The following is a 20,700-nucleotide window of genomic DNA, read 5'->3' as shown; positions in this document are numbered from 1 at the left end:
ACATAAAACTGGGTAACTAATAAAAATCAGTTATAGATTATTCTTTAAACTAATATGGAAATATTTATAATATGTAAGAAATAAAAGCAGTTGACTTATTTTTAAAAAATATACACATGTAGGCAAAAGCAAGCAAAAACCACACCCAACAGGCGTTTCCCTATGGGAAGTAGAATCGAACGTGGGGGAGGATAGGAAGACTTTTATTTTCCTAATTTAAAAATTATATTGTTTTTAAATCATTCATGTGTTATACTTTACAATTTTAAAAGTAATAAAAATTTTACTTTTATGAGCCCAGTTCCAAAAAAAGTACTGTCCGAGAAATCCCAGTTCATAATTTAGGTAGATAGGTATAGAAAAAAACAAAGCTGGAAAAATATATACCAAAATGTTAACAATATCGCTTGCCAATCTATAGGATTACTGAAGATTTCTTTTTTTCTTTTTCTTTTTTTTTTTTGTTGTTTTCTGAATTACACAATGTTTTTTTCATGGTGTATGTTTGTTTGTTTGTTTGTTTAGATTCAGGTGTACAAAGCAATGTAATAGTTAGACATTTAAACCCCTCATAAAGTGATAACCCACCCCCAAGCTACTACCCCTATGACATCTTATATAGCTGTTACAATACCATCAACTATCTTCCCTATGTTGTACTCCATATCCCGTGACTATATATACCTATATATTTAGTTATAGCTGACATTCAATATTATTCTACTTCAGCTCTTCTGGTGTATAGTGCATTGGACAGGCATCTACACAGTCTATGATGTGATCCCCCAGTAAGTCCAGTGCCCATCTGGCACCTTACATGATCTTTGCAACATTGTCGATTATATTCCCCATACTGTATTAACTACCAATTTATATTTCTTAACGACGTCACCTTTTTCACCCTTCTCCCAACCCCATTCCCATCTATCACCCTGATAGATCTAGTACCTATCTGGCACCATACCTAGTTATTACAATATTGTTGACTATATCCCTTATGCTATAATCTACATCCGCATGACTACTGTATAACACCCAGTTTGTTCTTCTTAATCCCTTCCAGGAGGGCACACACAACCCACACAAGGGGTGCACCTGGAGCATGTGGCTCAGGTGACCAGAAAGACTGTGCCACTGAACCCCACAGCACACCTAATACATAAGGCCACTCTACTAAAACCGGAAGACATAGCAGCCCTACCTAATCCATAGAAACAAACACCAAGAGGCAGCCAAAATGGGGAGACAAGGAATCATGTCACAAATGAAAGAACAGAACAGAGCTCCAGAAAAAGAACTAAGCAAAACAGAGATAAGCAATCTATCAGATGCAGAGTTCCAAACACTGGTTATAAGAATGCTCAATGATCTCATAAAAATGGAGATGGAAACTATAAAAAAGAACCAGTCAGAAATACAGGATACAATAATGGAAACAAATAATATATTACAGGGAATCAATAGTAGATTAGATGAAGCAGAGGATCCAACTAGTGATGTAGAAGATAGGGTAGCAAAAAATACCCAACCAGAACAGCAAAAAGAAGAAAAAAAAATGCAAAAATTTGAGGAGAGTTTAAGGGGCTTCTGGGACAATATCAAGCATACCAACATTTGCATAATAGGAGTACCAGATAGAGAAGACAGAAAACTTCCCTAACCTGGTGAAGGAAATGGACATACAAGCCAGGAAGCACAGAGATTCCCAAACAAGATAAACCCAAAGAGGTCAACACCAAGATATATCATAATTAAAATGCCAAAGGTTAAATGCAAAGAGAAAATCTTAAAAGCAACAAGAGAAAAGCAGTTAGTTACCTACAAAGGAACCCCCATAAGACTGTCAGCTAATTTCCCAACAGAAACTTTGCAGGCAAACATGACTTATGCAATTTTTAAGGAAATAAACAGATTATTAAAATTTTTCTGTAAAAAATAGAAAACATAATTTGAAATATTTTCTTAAATCCAAAACAATTCATATACAGTTATTTTAATGTGAGACCTAGAGTACTAGAATTATCCTTAGAAAATTAAATCTCATTTTATTTTGCTTTATTCATTCACTTATTTGCGTTTTTATTGATCAACTATTGAATATTAGACAATTTTAAAACAGATATCTGATATTAAAAAGAAATACAGTATTAAAATTTAAAAATCTAAGAAAATCCCAGAATAGAGAAACTTTTTTTTTCAAATTATAGAATATAATTTTTTGGCTTTTAACAGGCTTTAAATTCTTGAAATTAAATTTGGACCATATCTGTATAAGTGTAACATAACTTGTCAGCATAATTTACTGTTAATGTGACTGAACTGAGCTTTCTAAATTGTTCTGTTGTTTATGGAACAAAATAAATAAGGCAGAATGAACTTAATTCACTGAATCTCAAATAATGAAAATAAAACCTTTAGACAATTCTGAACTCAGTGGCCAGATATCAGAATCACCTGTAGAGCTTTTAAAAAAAAAAAAAAAAAAAAAAAAAAAAAAAAAAAAAAAAAAAAGAACAGTACAGTTTCATTCCAGTCCTGAGGAGTCCAAGTCTCAGCAGCGAGAAACAGCACATGCATTTTTTTAAAAGCTCCATAGATTAGTCTGATACCCACTCCAACATTGTGAATTTGGACTCTAAATAATAGATTTCATGTACTAGAGCCTGAATTATTCATTGAGAGAACTATAGCAACATGAGTTTATTAATGGTTACTCACCTAGCTCCCAATGTCTTTCTTTTTAAGTTACCAGATAGTCATGAATGTTTTGAGTGGTTGCTTACTTTGCACTACATGCTGAGCTGGCTCTTTATCCAAAATTCACCATCTTCCAAAAGAACCTGTATGCTGTAATAAATTTGCTTTCTTTAAAAAAGAAATTTTATATATTTAATTACCTCACTATATGTAGTATACCTGGATTTGAATTACAACAATTACAAAACCTACAGAATTTCTAAGGCAATCAAATGGGATATTTGGCCAAGATACTCATCAGGGAAAAAACACCAAGGGTAGGGGGGCTGAATTAGTACTACACAAGCCTTTGGAACTTACAACCTCATACTATCTTAACATAATAGTATAAGATTTTTGAAGTGGAACTAAATTTATAATCTAAAGGAATTTCTGAGGATAGAGGTCTCTCCCAAATTAAATAAATCCAGCAAAACATAGCAATCCTCATCAAAGTTGAATTGCCCCTAAAAAGTGCCTAATGTGATTTTCTTCAAAGGAAACTGCAGTTGTGTTTCTAAAACAGGCAGTAGTGAAAGTGATTTGGAATTCACTGTTTTAACCAAGTTTAACGTGAGGAAAATTTCCTATTGAATGTCATCTATTCTATCAGTGGGATCAAAATTTAGGTCCTATGGGTCAGCAGACATCCAAACATAAGGCTGTGTCAATCAGCATATCAATGTTAGCTGAAATTACACCTCTGAATGACAGTAGCTAATAAGAGCGCAGGGCAGTTTCCTCCCAAGGAACATTAAAAAACATGCTCTGCTTTTCCCAGAGCCATTGTTGTCTTTTTTTGGGCTTCTCTCTCTTTGCATATTTCAAAGAAAGTTACAAAATGAGCAGGTGATTTCCACACACAATTTGGTCTCCTTATCATCAAATTCTCCCACTAGAGCCTTTGAGGCATTGCTTCAGGAGCTCTGGACTTTAGTCCTCTATCTAGAATGAATTAATTATACGAGCTTGGCACACTTGGACATCAGTTTCCTTATCTGCAAAACGAGAGTTGCAAACTGAATGATTTCTAATTTTCCTTCCAGTTTTACATCTCCTCAGTCTCAAAATAAGTGAGTGCTTAGTGTATTTAACTCACAAAAATCAGTTTTTAAATAACCTCATTAAATCACCAAACTGAGACACATTATTTCCTAGATTGTAGGAGTGTTAACAGCCTTAGAAAAGGATATTAGTCAACTGTTGCTTTTCTAATGCTGCATAACAAACCAACCCAAAAATCGGAGGCTTAAACAATTATTTATTTAATAATTCATATTTTTAAGCAACTCACTCATATGCAGTTGTTTGAGATATCTCTGCTTCAGCCTGCAGAATGCATGGTGGCTGGGGCAACTCTGCTCTGTGTTTCATTCTGAGGTCCAAGTTGGAAGTGTAGCAAATACCTAGACTAGAGTATGCTCTATTATGCAGACGTTTGGAAGCTCCCAAAGGGTGCCTCATAAGACCAATGCCTCCTAAGACATCTGAAATTAGCACACTGTCACTTCCATCTACTCCCATTAGTCAAAGGCCTCTGTGGCCTAGATTAACATGAATAAGGCAGGGAAGCAGACTTCTTCCACTGAGATGGGGATAGGGAAGGGTGCAAGTACTCATGGGAAAAATCCTCAACGACTACAATGACAGACAGCCCAAAGAAGGGATTCATGCATGCAATTTTCTAGGTGACTTAATTCAGGGGATAATGATCATTCACTCAACAAATATTTTGGAGGACCTCTTCTACGTGCCACTCAGTATTCTAGAAGTACAGACACTTGCTGGTAGATTGGATGTTGGAGGGTAAGGGAAATAAATAAATAAATAAATAAATAAATAAATAAATAAATAAATAAATAAATAAAATGACTCCTAGATTTTAAGCTTATCTTATCTGGATGATAGTATCATTTGCCAAAATAGGGAAGATTCAGGAAGAAGCAGGTTTGCGGTGGGGAATCACAGGATCTGTTTTGGACTTGGACACATGTACCAGTCTTCACACTTTACAAAGTGCTGTCACACACATCACGGCCTGTTAATTTTCATCTTCACAAGGTAGGTTGAGCAATAAGCTGTTTTGGTTTTCTATTGCTGCCTTAACAAATTAGCACAAATTTAGCATCTTAGAACAACGCAGATTTATTATCTCACAATTTACTTGGGTCAGGAGTGCAGGTATGAATTGGCTGAGTCCTCCGAAATCAAGCCACCAGCCACCTGCATATCCTCATCTGAGGTTTGCAGTTCTCTTCCAAGCCCACTGATCATTGGCAAAATTCATTTCCTTCCAAGTGTAGGACTGAGGTCCTTATTTTTTGCTGCCCATTGGTCAGGATCACTCTCAGCATTTAGAAGGCACTCACCCCCATAGAGATCACAACATAACTGTTTGCTTTCTTCCTCCAACCAGCAGAAACTGTCCCTGACTTATTCTCTCACTGGCTAAGAAAGCTCTCTGTATTTAAAGGATTGACATGATTACATTAGGCCCACGCGGATAATCTCTGTATTTTAAGGTCAACTGACTTGGGACTTGCATTCCATCTGCAAAATCCCTTCCCAGTAGTACCTAGATCCCTGTTTGACTGAATAAGCAGAGGACAGGAATCTGGGAGGGGCCATCTTTAGAATTCTGTCTACTACAGAAGCCCTCTTTGCAGACGACACAACTGAACCCTGGTTAAATCGACCACTATTAGAAAGCATATCTAGTGGCAAGGCATCTGCCTGACTTTGGTCTTGGACTGAAGAGAAGCTTCAGTCCAGAGCTTCTCTTACCATGTCAGGCCTCCTCTCCTCCTCCTGGAACAATTCCTGCCACACAAGGACCACTTCCTTCTGATGAACTAGAAACAATACCGCACCCTACAGAATGATAATTGCCTTATTAGTGACATATTCATGTGTCATATCTCACACTTAATAAGCACTTGCTATAGGAATTAACCAAAGCAGGGTGTTTGTTCTGTGTGTTTAGAGAACCATGGCTGGGTACACCTGATGTTTGCATTTACCAGGAAAAGTCAGCATGGCCTAAAAAAGACGTGCGTGCTGTAAGACCAGCATGTTAGAGCAGTGCTGATGTTAAGCACATTACCTTAAAAAGACTTTCATTATCAAATACTCCTGAGAAATAGTGAATTAAACAGTTAATCTAGTAATGAGGGCCTTTTTAGTCTTTTAATATGCTAATATGTAGATGGAGTGCAATATTGTGTTTATAAGATACACACACACACACACACACACACAGAGGGTGCCAAAAAATGTATACACATTTTTTGTGTATACAAAGAAAAGAAAGAACAATACTGTATTAAAATTGTAATACTCAACATATATCGGTAACTAAAGATGAATACAAGTCATGTGTATACGTTTTGGCATCCCTGGTATTTGTACATTCAGATGACCAAAATATTTTTCTCAGATATATTTGGTCTCCATCCAGTTTTTGGGCTCAAAGCTCCCAGACCCCTTAGAATTTCCTGTGATGAGAGCAACAATGGTATCTCTTGTTATGCTAATGAGATGACTTTTGGACCCGCCCAAGGGTGGGACTTGGTTTCCAATAGGAGACAACCATGTGGTTAGAGGATTGGAACTTTTAGTCCCACCCCCTGATTTCCTGGGAGGGGAAGGGGCTTGAGGTTGAATCAATCTCAATAGCCAATGACTTAGTCAATCATATCTATGGATTGAGGCCTCCATAAACACCCCAAAGGACAGCTCATTGGCACTTTTTTCAGAGAGCTTCCAGGTTGGGGAACCAGAATCTATGTGCCACTTGCCAGCCCCAAGTTCCACAAGGACAGAAGCTCTTTCATTCCAGACCTGGCCCTGTGTATCTCAACATCTAGCTGTTGATTCATATCCTGTAATGTCCTTTGTAATAAATCAATAATCTAGTGAATAAACGTGTTCTCCTGAGTTCTATGAGCCGTTCTGGCAACTTAACTGAACCCAGGGAAGGGGTCATGGTAACCTCTGATTTACAGCAAGTCGGTCAGAAGCACGTGGGCTTGTGACTGGCATCTGAAGTGATGAACTGAGCCCTTAACTTCTGGAATCTGATTATACCTCTGGATAGATAGTATCAGAACGGAGTCGAATTCTCATAAACCCGACTGGTGTCTGAGAATTGTTTGTTGGTGTGGAGGGAAACCCCACCACACACTGAACCTGAGTCTCAGAACCCTTTTATGGAGCAACAGAAGGGAGCTGTACTAAACTTTTATGGACAGCCCTTTATCTCTCAAGCATCTCCAGGGGCCAGTACTCCACAAAACAGTTAGCTAGGACCCTTCCACTAATCACAGTCAAGAAGCGCCCCTCACATCTGCAGCTTTTGTTGTCATGGTTAGAGGTAGAATGGGTAAGCCCGTTCTACCCTGAGGAACTCTGTATTCTCAGAATGACCAGTGACAAGACGTTGTAGCCAGTCTAATGATAACTAGCAATAGGTAGGCCCTAAATAACCAAAGAGAAAATGCATTAAAACGGAGACCCTTTTTTTAGGCTGTACAGAATATATTCTAGAAATGAACCTAGAGAGAACACAAGGTCTAAAATGTGTCCTTTACATGCATGAGGAAAGAATACATTGGAAGAAAAAGGGGGGAAAAAAAGGCCTCTGGCACAGACATAAATTTTCTTGTCAGGGGACCTCAGAGGGATAGCAAAGTGAATATTAAATTCATCCAGGATAACTAACCTAAAAGACCTAAAAATCGAATCTGACATCAACCCCCAACACTTGGTGATAAATCTATGGCTGGACGTAAGAAAGATGACATGCCTAACTTATACCAGGCGTGCCAGTTTCCAAAGCGCTTAAGGAAGCCTGGAATGTACCACAGGTAACCCCAAATGTACACTACATGCCAGGCAGCTCTTTTCATTCAGATTTTCAAATTAAGAGACATAATCATACCATTATTTTTTCCTTGATCCAAACAGATGAACTGAAGAACAACGAAAAAGGCAATTTATTATTTTGATGATTGCTATTTCTTCAAGTATCTTTCTTTGGTGCTTTTTTGACTCCTCTTTCTTGTCATCAGGAAATATTGCACATGGCCTGTTGCAGAGAAGAGACCCACGCAAGGTTTGCTGGAGCTCATGGCAAGAGCTCAATTAACAAATCACTGGAAAATTATCACCAAATGGCCACCTCACTGTGCTGCCAATGGACAGAGAAGCATGTCCTAGTGTTTATGCACCTATCCTGGGAGCTTCAATAAGACCAACACAGAAATTGTACGCCTTTTAATTACTAATATCTAACAACTAGGAACTTAGTAGTATGGGAAGTGGGGAGATACTAGGTTTTCTTTTCGGTGGTAAGAACACATTACCTGTCCTTGCCCATTTCCTTTTTCCACATTCTCCATCTCCACTCTTCAATGCTTGTTCAAAAGGGCCATCATCTTCCTCCTGGGAACTACTAAGTGATTTCTCTGTTCAGAGGAGACTTTAAACACCAACAAATTAAACACCTTTTGTTGCTCTTGGCACTCTTTTCATCAAACACATAGTGATCAATCTGGAGATATTTACCTTGAAAATATCAGCTCTAGGAGTGAGCACAGAAAAACTGTCCTCCCATAATTTGAAGCAGACTGATAGAGGAAGTAGGGTATTAATGTTCAGGAAGGTAACCACATTCTCTAATAGGTTCCTAGTAGTAGATTTGGCCTGCTCAGAAGTTCTGCATTCTTTGGTTTGTGCAATCATTTATCCGTGTATTCAGTGAACACTTTATCACGTGCTTAACATGAGCAAACCCTGCCCTAGAAGCTGGAAATACAGTGATAAAGGATAACATGCCCAAGTGGAGAAGTTCAGTTTGGCGGAGAAACAGACAAACATTTACAAAACAGATAGATCAGAGTTATAATAGTAACTCAGTTACAGACGATCAGAGACGCCAGAGAGCTAAACCAGAAGGAAGACAAAGGAGGGGATATTTAGGCTAGATTTGGAAGGATAAGTAGGTGCAGGTATTTATTTATTTATTTTCAGTTGGTTGGTTAGTACCCACCTTGCTCCACAAAGGATTTAAGGAAACTTCCAAAGATACATGCAGTATCAAAGGGTAATAGAAATGCAAAATAAGTTTTGTGTTTTTTTGTTTTTTTTTAAAGAGTTAGGTGGGAGGGAGTGAAGGGAAAAGAGTAGGGGAAATCAGTGGACCTAGGAATGAAATGAAATGCATACTATTAAATGCATATGTATTTGCAAGATGAGGACCACAAATTTGGTTCCAAGCCTTGTAGCAACCAAGTCAAAAAGAAGAAGTTATGGATTAGTCATCAGACAGACAGAAGAAATAAGAGCCAACATTTCTCAGGCTAAACATTTACAAAACAAAGGAGTATGGAGGTAAATGAGCAATTTCCAGAGGTCTTAAGTGTAGATTAAGAGTGAGAAATGAGAATGGGTAAAGCTACAGCGTTGAAGGGATGCATGAACATGAAGATGCTTTTATGCCACAGTAAATGGAACTATCAGAGGATTTTAAGAGGGGTAGACATGGCCAGATCTTTTTATTTTAGAAGGCTGAGGCAGTTATTCAGGTATGAGTTGACAGGACTTTAAGGTTACGGCAGTGGAGCTGTATAAAATGGAATGAATTCAAATTATATTAAGTAGGCAAAACTGACAGGACTATGGATGGAGAGAGGGTAGCCATACAGATGTATTGCACTTCTAAGACTTTGGATTTTGTGTGTTCCACCTGTATGAAAGGAATTAGATCTAGCCTAACCATCCACTTTTCATAAAAATAGATAAAAAGGTAAAGTCTAATGTGAACTAATGTATCTGTTACTTTCCTCCAACAGAAAAAGAAGGGAGAGAAAATATTAGAACAAATTGCATTACTTGGGGTAAAGCAATGTGGTTTGGGGAGGAGTTCACAGCTATGAGCAGCTGGGAAAGCAAGATGAGCACCCCTATAATAGATCTGGATAAAGAGGTGCGGCAGGTGATGCAAAAAAAAAGGCGGGAGGGAGGGATGAATCCCAAGACATATTTTACACGGTTCAAAATTTTGCCCAAAGGAGATGAGACAGTCCTGAGCAGCACATGCAATAATCCAGTCATATACAAACTGGGCAAAACATTTTCACTGGAATAACTTGCTTTGAAAATGGTATTGCTAGTTACGGTTTCTTTGTGTGTCTTTTTTTTTTTTTTTTTTTACTCTTAATTTGGGTTCATTATGCAGCCATTTCTTTTTTTAATCATTTATTTAATTTTTAGATTGTATTTTTTTTCTAGGGCTATTTCTCAGTTTTTAAATTTTGAATTCGTTTTTAATAAATGATACTTTTTATAACTGTAAACTCAAAGAACAGAGAAGTTAAGTTAGAGGCAACTGGAGTATAATGACAATGATGGCTATATTTACTCAGTACCTAATTAGTGCCAGAGAGTCTTGTAAGAGTTTCACACTACGAATTAATTTAATCTTCACAATAACTCTATAAAGCAATTACTATTAGTAGCACCATTTTACAGATGAGGAAACGAAAGCATAGAAAAGTGGGGTACCTTACCCCAGAACCAACTGTCTTCACCAAAATCATGTCTGTACTGGAGGAATTTCACCAGAAAAGTCAGTGTGCTGATTCTCAAATATATGTTGAATGAATGAATACATATTACTGATATTTGACACTCCCAAGTGACATTTACCCTTATTAATAATAAATGATCATATTAATAACATATTCCATTTGCTTTCATATTTTGTCTTCACAAGAACCCATGAGGCTAAGTGGGCAGAGGAAATTGAGGCACCATAGAAGAAGAGACAGAGAAGGAAGAGAACAGGCCTTCTGACTCCCATTCTGTGTTCTTCCTATTATATAAATCATTTTTCCTAAAGACAGAAACTTCTACTTCTGGTGTCTTTCTAATTTATTCTATAATAGTCCATAATAGCTACAAGTGACCCCTATCAACATCAAAGGTCATCACTCCCTGTTAACTGATATAGAATGGCCACCCAAATTTTCTAACTTAGAAAAATAGTAATATTAACTTCCTTGACTATATACAAAATCTCCACATGCACACACACACACACAAAAATGTCCAGAAAAAGCAATCATGAAAATATAAAAAGATAAGAAACTTAAAGACAAACTAGTAGAGAAGAGCTTGATGATACTACTTCATAATTAAATTTTTTATGTTGCCGTTATAAGCGATACAATAGCTGCCATATATGCCTGGGAGTAGAAATCAGTGCAACCACCACGGAGGGAAATTTGACAATATTTCTCACAATCATAATTATTTTCTCACAATAATATCTCACAATCACAATACGTGTACCCATTGACCCAGCAATGCAACATTTGGGATTTGTTCTTACTGATACACTCTCACATCGGTGTAAAAAAATTTAGACACAGATGTTAATGGCAGCACGGCTTTGACTAGAAAATGTTGGAAATAAGTGAATAGTAGTGGACAAAAGGTTAAGCTAATTATAATACATTCAAAAGTGAATACTATTCAGGCAAAAAGAAAAAAGATAATGCAACTCCATATACTCGTAAGGTAAGACCTGCCTCCAAGATATGCTAAGTGAAAAAGCAACATGCAGAATAGTATGCACTGTATGCTACCAGTCTTGTTAAGAAAGAGAAGGAAGAAGAAAAGGAAAATGCAGAATAAGAGGAGGAGGAAAGGAAAGAGAAATAAATGAAATGCTTGTGTATGAATAAAGGACTCTGGAAGAATACATACCGAAGTAATAATAGGGGTTGGCTTTGAAGAAGGGTATTGTGTGGCTAAGACACAGGAAGGAGGGAGACTCACGCTTAAATACTTGCATTGATTGGGGTCGTCCAGGAAAAAGCTGCCAAAATGAAATGAGAAGTACAAGAGACGTATTGGGGAGAACATTTATGAAACACAAAATAGAGGAGACATTAGGAGTGGGCAGGGAGAGACTGTGAGGTGGGTTTGACACCTACGACAGGAGAAAAAGGAAGAAGGGTAGGGTAGGAGGAGCCTGAGAGCGCAGTGCGGCTCTGAGGAATTTCCAGGCAGGCCAACGGGGCACCACAGAGCAGGGAGTGCCGATCAGAGAGGTTCTGCATCGGACAGAGATAGCCGGGCTCCACAACCCTCTTCATGTTCAGTGCAATCACAGTGTGGCCTCCGCATGAACCGGGCCAGATCCTCAACACGACGCAACTGGAGGCTGTCAGCTGACTGCACTCCTCACAGCAGCTCTCAGGCGGGACTCCGAGTGGCATGCCTCTGTGACTCCCCAAATGCCCTTTCATACGCTGTCATTTTCATTTCGTAGGCATGTGACAACTATATACTGAATAATTTTATAGGGATACTGATGAATAATGCTTAATGGTATGGTGAATTGTACATGCTGTATTATTAAGCTGAAGAAAGATTTAAAAAATAATTTATGTAGTGTAAAGCCAGTCTTCTAAAAAAACACATGATATATGACTGCATATCATGATATCTATCAATGCATAATCCCCCCAAAATTGGGAGTGCAAAACATTAGCGATGATTACAGCTAAATATTGAGAATAAAAGTTATTTTTATCTTTTTTCTTTGTGCTTTCCAAAACATTTTTTGAATTTTGCTGTGAAGACTCAAGAAGGAGCTTTTTTTTCCTTTTTATTTGTGTTGTTTTCAAAGAAACTCCACCAAATAGTGCAAAAATCATCTGGCTAATTAATTCAAAAGTGTTTTTCCCTCCTCCCATTTTTTCAGTGACTCGGGGAAGTCCAGAACTATGAACCAATTATATCCTAAGGACAGGCTGTGAGTTCACATCCTTGGTAACTCACAATGAATTCAACATTCAAGCCAATTAAACAAGTGTCCAGAGCTACAGACCCTACAGACACAGAGCTACAGACCCTGCTCTGTGTCTATACGAGGCTCTCTGACAACCGATGAACCCCATAATACGAGACTGACATGAATATGCTTCTAAAGGAAGCGCGGAGAAGCACGGGAATGCAAAGCGAGATGACAGACCTGCCTCCCCAGCACCAAGCCACAGCACTCTCCTCAGTGTCTACAGACACACTGCGGTGTAATGTCAGCGCCAAAGGAACTATACTCTGTCATGAAAGAATTATTTGTATGCAAGTCTGGTCCTGCTGCTTAGCGTGTGCGTTCTTTTAAGGTTGAGGAACTGGCTTCATCTGTTTGTTTGATCTCTGCAGTGCCAAGCACAGCACATTATAATAATAGAAACGCTGACACGTACTGAGCATTTACGATTAATTACCAGGCATTGCACTGTGCTAGGAATCTATATATAATATCTCATTTAATCTACACAAAACCCAGGAAATTGAATAATAACTATTCCATTTACAAGCAAGGCACCTGAGGCCTGGGAGGTTAACTAACTTGCCCAAGATGACACAAGCTGAGAAGTGGTGAAGGATTCCAAGCCCATATTCTAAACGATGTTAGTCAGCATTTGGTTAACGCATCCAGTTAAATACCCAAGTATTATATCTCATGAATTTGCAGACTATGGCCCATGGGCCAAATAGGGTCCATTAGCTATTTTTGTATGGCCTGCAAGCTAAAAATGGTTTTTACAGTTCTAAATGGCTGGGGTGGGGAGGGGGGCGGCGCATAGAGGGAAAACAAAATATTTTGTGACATATGAAAATTACATGAAATTCAAATTATCAGAACGTAGCCTCACTCGCTCATTTACTTCATGTCTATGATGGTTTTCATGTCTATGATGGTATGGCTGCAAAGCCTAAAATACTTACTATCTGGCCCTTTATGGGAGAAAGCATGCAGGGTGTTGTTATAGCGGAAAGCTTTATCCTAGCATTTCCTCAGTCATCTAAAGTGCTTTTTTATAAACCGGACTCTTAGGGCTCAGACCTGCTACGTCAGACTCCCCCGGGTGAGGGCCAAGAATCTGTGTTTGAAAGTTCCCCCAGGTGATCCAAATGACCAGCCAAGTTTGGGAACTACAGTCAGGAAGGACTTTGGCCCTGGGCATTTATTCCTGGAGACTTTGATCCCTGCTGAGTAAAAATAAGTGGGTGGGGCAGCAAAGACCCCTCCATGCCCAGAACAAACCACTCTCCAATCCCTGACATGACAGAAACTGAGCAAGATAAAAGCACTCAAGAATCAACAGGATTAAGGGGAGACAAGCCCCCTTTCTCTGCCTGCACACAGTTCACTAGAAACAACATTTCCGAAGAGGGAGGAAATGCCTCTGTTAAAGGATCTACTTATCAAACTCAAGGATGACACTGGCAACCTGCTTGTCTCTCTGCAGATGCGCAATTCCGTTTAGGGCAGGGCAGCTGAAAGGCACTCCGTCCTCTCCCACGGTTGACAGCAGCACAGCATTAAGAAGGCCGGTGAGCCTGTTTCAAGCCAAGTGTCTTCAAATGAAAAGTTTAGTCCTGACCTCCAATGCCCATTCTTCAGACTTCGCAGGCCGGCTTCCGTGTCTATCCCCACACTGAAATTTAGGCCAAAAAACTCCCCCGAAGACATCCTTGTTGCTAAATCCAAGAACTGCTTCACAGCCTTCACCTTCCTCTGGAACGTGCCGTCTCCTGTCTCCCTCCTACTTCTAAGGTTTCTGCCCACGTCACTCAGGTTTTCTCTTACCTCTCCAGCCATGTCTACTCAGCCTCCATTGAAGGCCCTGCCCTTCTATTTAAATAATGTTCCCCAGGTTCCATATGGGACGACCTTTTCTTTTCTGAATAGACTTCCCTGATGCCTAGTAACTTCAACTCTCACCTGTAGTTTTAAAACCTCTTTCTCCAGCTCCAGTTTCACGCCTGAGTGGCAGTATGGAGCAACGGTTAGAGGGGGGCTTTTAAAGCCATAACACTCCCGGCTCTGCTACTTAATCCTGTGTGACCTTGGGCAAGGCACTTAACTTCTGTGTCTCCGTTTCCTCCTCTATAAGAATGATAACAGTAGTTTGCACATGACAGCATTGTTTTGAGAATTATGTATCATTGGCAGTGGTTCTCGCTGAGGGGTAATTTTGCTCCCACCCCTCACAGGACATTTGGCCATGTCTGGAGACAGTTCTGGTTTTAACAACTCATAGGTGCTACCAGCATTCAGTGAGTAGAGTCCAGGGATGCTACGAAACATCCTACAGGGCACAAGGCAGCCCCCACAACAATGAGTTCCCTGACTCAAAATGCCAATCGTGCTGAGATTGAGACACCCCAATTTAGAGATGGAGATTTCAACAGAAAATGATCCAGCAGCTTGTAAGTACTATGTATGCAGTAGTCATTGTCGTTATTATATCCAACTCTAGCGGGTATTTCTATTTAATTATCCAACAACACCTGAAACTCGGCATGAGCCAAACTAAACTCATTACTCTCCCCACTCCCACTTACTACACTGGCTGCTGAGCTCCTTGGTGCCTGGCACAACTGTCCACCCACATGGAAACCATCCTCCACTCTTTCTTCTCTCTCACCTGATCCTAACTGGCCACAAAGTCCTGTGGATTTTACCCCCTCGACCATAGGTCTCAAATCCGTCCCCTTTGTGTCCTTTCCCAAAACCACTGTCTTGGCTCAGACACTGGTTGTTTTCACCTGGTTACAGCTACATCTTTCTGCCTACCCCAGGCTATATTCTCTCCAGTGCATTCCTCACAGCAGCCAGAATGATCTTTAAACCAAAGATTCCTAAAGAGCCCTAACATTTGCAGACTAGCGCAAAAATAAGTGGAGGTCAACAGTCCACTGCTTTCCCATTCTGTTTTGACCCCAGCTTTCTTACACACTGTGAACTTTACACACACACACACACACACACACACACACATACACACACACCTCTAAACATGCCTGGGACCACCCCTCAGGTCTGGGGAAGTATACGTGAGGGGGAGAGCCATCTTTGAAGTAAGCTAGAGTCCACCCTTTCAATTAATAATGTATTATATTGCCTCTCACACAGGAGCAAAACTCTGGACAAGTAGAAATAAGTGGATTTGAAGAGTATCAGGAGACCAATATTCTGGTCCAGGTGTAGGCCCCATTTGCTGGGAGTCTTGGACAAATTATTTTAAATTCAGTAAAGCTTGTATTAGGTTGATGCAAAAGTAATTGTGGTTTAAACGGTTAAGAATAACTGCAAAAACCACAATTCCTTTTGCACCAACCTAATAGAAATAAAGAAGGAAATAAGAACACTCCTTGTTTCCTCTGAGAAGGAATCCCAGCTTCCCATTCCCAGGTGAGCTGGCTTGGCCACCCACCGTTGGTGTGGACAGCTGTGTGGCAGGGGCTGGCAGATGGGAGGGCTATACAATGTAGCAAAACATCAGGAACAAAGTCCTCTTTGCTCAGCAAGGCAGGAGCATCATCACTGTAACTCTAAGACACCTTCAAGTTGGACAAGAGCCATGTATCTGGAGGAAATATCACCTAAAACATGGGAGACTGGGACCCAACGTCACCCTCTTACTTCATAAGCATGGGAGTGTTTAAACACAGAACTCTAAGGATGGAATGAAAAGCCCAAGTTAAACGTTCCCTTACAGGAGTTGGGAAAATGCCAGAAAGGAAAAGAAGCAGCCGAAAAAGATAAACAGTGTTCACTTTGCAAGTCTGTTCAGGGCCTCTAAGGCAGAAACCATCTGCGTGACTCTGAAGAAAGGGCTGGTACAGGGAGCGGCAAGTTATGAGACTGGAACCCACTCTCAGGGGTAATGCAGTGTGGCTCCAGGCCTGTGCCTGGGGACCATGCTAAGGGTGCTACTTCTATTTACTTCCCTCCCGATGGTCATCAGCAATACAAGATCTACCCCGACTTGTGTTTTCAACAGAAATGCTGATTCATTTCTGCTGATTTGTTCCCACCTTCTCTTGCCCAGTCTCAAAAGCCAAGGGAAATAAGGGAGAGCATTGGGCCAGGCATTGTACCCTTGTATACATATGTATGTGCTGGCCTTGTGTACTCCATCTGTGGCTTCCTAAAAAAACAGATACCTTGTCTGCACACAGAGATGAAACCTACATACAGCTTTAGAAACACTACCAAACAGAAACTAATCAAACTTACCCATCTTGGAAAACTGCTGCAGGGTATCGCCCCACACACCCTCCTTCCCCACCCCTAGGATTTTTTCCTCCTGCATTGTCCCCATGAATAAATAACATGAGACTTATACTTAAGCACCTGTGGTGACTGGGTGAACTGTTAATTACGAAATTTGGATATACCATCTGGGTTAACATTTGGCTGAGGACAGCTGAAGCTCTCAGTGCATCTGAGAAAAACTATGAATATTTTTTCTATTAATTATTATACTATTTTCCCCAGCTGGCACTTCCTTGCTTCTCTCTGCCTGTTGAAATCCTAGTACTTCTCCAAGGTCCCACCAAGTCTGTTCTTCCCCAGTATGCTTACTCCAACTTCCCAGGACACACTGTGAATCCCACTTGCATTTAGTCAGCATCCAAAAGTTTATACATGCATTGTCTCTTAATTGTTTCACGTGTATTACTTCAGACTCCTGAATGCAAGGGGCCATGTAGTACCTCATTTTTCCTGTCATCTCTCATTAAGCATAGCAAAGTGAATAAATATTCCTTTAGTATTGAATGGCACATGTATTTCAAGATATTAACACCACTGAATTATCAATCTCTTAAGGGCAAAAACCAGAGCTTGTTATTCTTTGCAAGAGTCCCAGTACCAATCAAACTGTCTGACCTTCTAGCAGGCACTCAACCATATGAAGAATGCAAAAGTATACATAAAGAGGCCAAAGACCTAGAACGTGCTTTTTCAACTGGATTATGTAATGTTATAGCTAGAAGGACCTTTGAAATCACCTAGTCGAAACCTTTTGTTTTGCAGGAAAAGAAACTGAGGTCCAAGTAGGCTGAGTGATTTTCCAAGAACAAGCAGCCGATGAGTAGCAGAGACAACACTTGGTTTTTCCACACTGGGCCTAGAAATGAGGTCTTCCTTTAGTATATGCTCTGTCCAACCAAGCACCCACACCTCAGCTCCTTCTACACATGGGCACATCGTGGCTGGCTTCCTCATCTCCAAGTGCCCTCCCTTGACTAGCTAATCACAATTACACACACAGGCTTAACCACAGGTAATCGGATGCTTTGAATGCCCTCTCATGATTAGGATTTTCCTACAGAATCTATAACCATTATGTCTCCCCAAGACCCAAGGGCATCCTTTCAAAAATTACCCCAAAGTTGGGCTTGGTTGTATATTTGTTTCTACCAAACTGTAATTGTTCCTTTGGTCTTTGATTTTTCTCAGACATCATTATGCAGTTACCATTACACTTGTAGCCTGAAGAGCTAGCCACACAACGCTCCTCAGAACAGCTGCCAAGTTTGCCAGTGGTGCTATTTCCTAGGCTGAGGCGAGCAGTGTAACATTTCTCTCTTTCAGGAACCAGAATTGCTTTTTTTATTTTTTATTTTTTTTTTTATTTTAAAGCTTGAGGTAAAAGGCTTTCCTCATATTAAATGAGCACTAAAACCAGACCCCTCCAGCCAGAATGCCATCGCATTTACAGGAGCTGCCATTTCCCTTGGAGCACCATTTATCAGAATCAGAGAGGTAAAATGGAAGCTGTCTGTGTGGGTGTCCACTAGGTCATCCTGACGTGCCAAATATTTGGTGGGGGTCGCAATTTACGCTCTTGCTTTTTGATACTCCGCTTTCAGGTGCCAGCCACTTTGGAGCTTTGGCCCACAAATTGTGCATAAACTGTTCTCAAAGAGCATTGTTTGTCTGACTTCGAGTCTTTCATCAACTCTGAGTGAAATACAGACAGGAGTGATTGGAGGCGTTCTCATGAAAGAGCAACAGTGGTAAATCCCTTCCCAAACATTTCTAATGATCCACGCCTTCTAGCAGGACTGGTCCTTGGCAAATTGCAATGCTTACTTCCCTCTTTTTAGGGCTCCCTCCACTTCAGGTCCCCAGGGCAGTGGACCCATGGACACATGTGGTTCTTCAGTGTGCTATTTATTTACCATAAGTTTTCCACTAAGAAGCACCCCAAACATTGAATGCGTCTGCCCCTTCCTCATCTCCTAAATCAAATTTCATCTGTGTCATCCCCTAGGGCCCTGATTTCTGATAAAACTAACCACGTAAGTTATATAATTTTGAGGAGTTTTCCTTAGACTCTCTGCATCTCAGTTTCATCTTTTATAAAAAGAAGAGGGTGGGCTCAATTCTCCCAAAGTCCCTTTCTGCTCTAATATTAAGTCTATCACTGAACTATGATAAGGGGTGAGGGCAGGGGGCGGGCCTGATTAATATGACTCCCACACTGCACTTACTCTGGGTTGCAGAAGTACATTTTAACAAGTGCCTTCTAGAAATGATGACTTGCAGTGACTTCAGTGAGGAAGATTTCAGGCCCTGTGGCAGATCAGTGACAGAGATATTTTTGACCAGCCAGACTTTTCAGGATCATTTTCAGAGACACCATGGGGTGATAGAAAGAGCCCAGATTTGATGTCACAAAATCTGGATTTCAATGCAACTCAACCATTTACAAGCTTAGTGACCTTGGGCAATCTACTTCAGCTCACTGAAAGTCAATTTGCTTAACTATAAAATATCTTAACAATATTTTTCGCAAAAAGTTATTGTTGTTGCTGTTGCAATGAAGAATAAAATGGGAACATCTATAAAGCACCTAAACAATACCTGCATATAAAACATGTTCAGTACACACTAATCCTTCTTCACTTGTACTCTACCCAAATTTTCTCTGCATATGCAGAAGCTCCAAATTACTTCTTTCAACCAATCCAAAATGTGAATCTTTTCATTCACTAGAATGATGCATGAATTATTAATGTACGAAAAATAATACCACCCCACTGATTAGAGAAAGCTAACTGAAAATGACTTGTAAGAGACATATAACTCAATCTTTCATAGCTATTTATGGTGTATTATTTCATGGGTCTGGCTCCACATTTTCATTGCTTCGGGAGGCCAAATTAGCTAGCCTGACTCAGGAACGTACTCAATTTGCAGCTATCTAAACACATGGAATTCAAAAATGTCCTCTTCCTTAATTCTAATAGGAAAAAAAGAAAAGAAAGGTTTCATAAACAAGGAAATAGTCTGCCTCCCCCAGCTAGCATCAAACCGAGGCCTACGGTATAAGATAAATATTGCCTCATTTTCAGGAAGAAGTCCAAAAACCACCTCTATCCTCCTTCCCCTGTAGGTATTTCCTTTTCTCATTATCTTTCTTACAGGGAAATTGGAGCACACAGTCCAGTGAGTCATCACTTGATCAAATATGGCTCCAGCTGTGAGGAAACTGAGGAGAGAATTGTCAGCATGGACGGGGTTAGACTGAACTGGCGTAAGAGGCCAGGATACTTTGGGAATTAGTGACAATCCTCAAATCCAGAGTGGTAAACTTTGGGAAAACTGAGTACGTTGTTCTGTCATCACAGTAGAGGAGGCGGCTGCCAGAAACCAGTTATAGCGGCAGAATCATTCTGCTGCTCTCAGATGTCAAGATGCTTGCCTACTGGGACGTGACCAAGGGAGCAGGTCATGTTGTCCTAGGCACCCTCTCCCTTAGTCTTGTGCACCTCATACCTGTCCCCACACACCCCAGATCCTGCTTTCTCATTGATCTTTCCCACTATCTATCCCCACACTTTAATTCCTTAACACTCCTAAGGAAGGTGGAAGAAAAAAAAAATACTTGGACATTTAAACCAATGTAAATATGAATAATTAATATTTATTAATCCAACTAGCGGAACTTAAGACAATGAGATATATGAAGATTTAGTGAGGGGTGAGATATTCCGTGAAAATGGTCTCTTCCCTTAGTGGCTTTGGTCCACCTATATCAATAGCCAGGTTCACCTATATCTTCTCAGGGCCCAAATTCCCTAAAA

The sequence above is a fragment of the Rhinolophus ferrumequinum genome, chromosome 3 (genome assembly GCF_004115265.2).
Source record: "Rhinolophus ferrumequinum isolate MPI-CBG mRhiFer1 chromosome 3, mRhiFer1_v1.p, whole genome shotgun sequence".
NCBI classification, from domain to species: domain Eukaryota; kingdom Metazoa; phylum Chordata; class Mammalia; order Chiroptera; family Rhinolophidae; genus Rhinolophus; species Rhinolophus ferrumequinum.
This window is presented reverse-complemented; position numbering follows the sequence as displayed.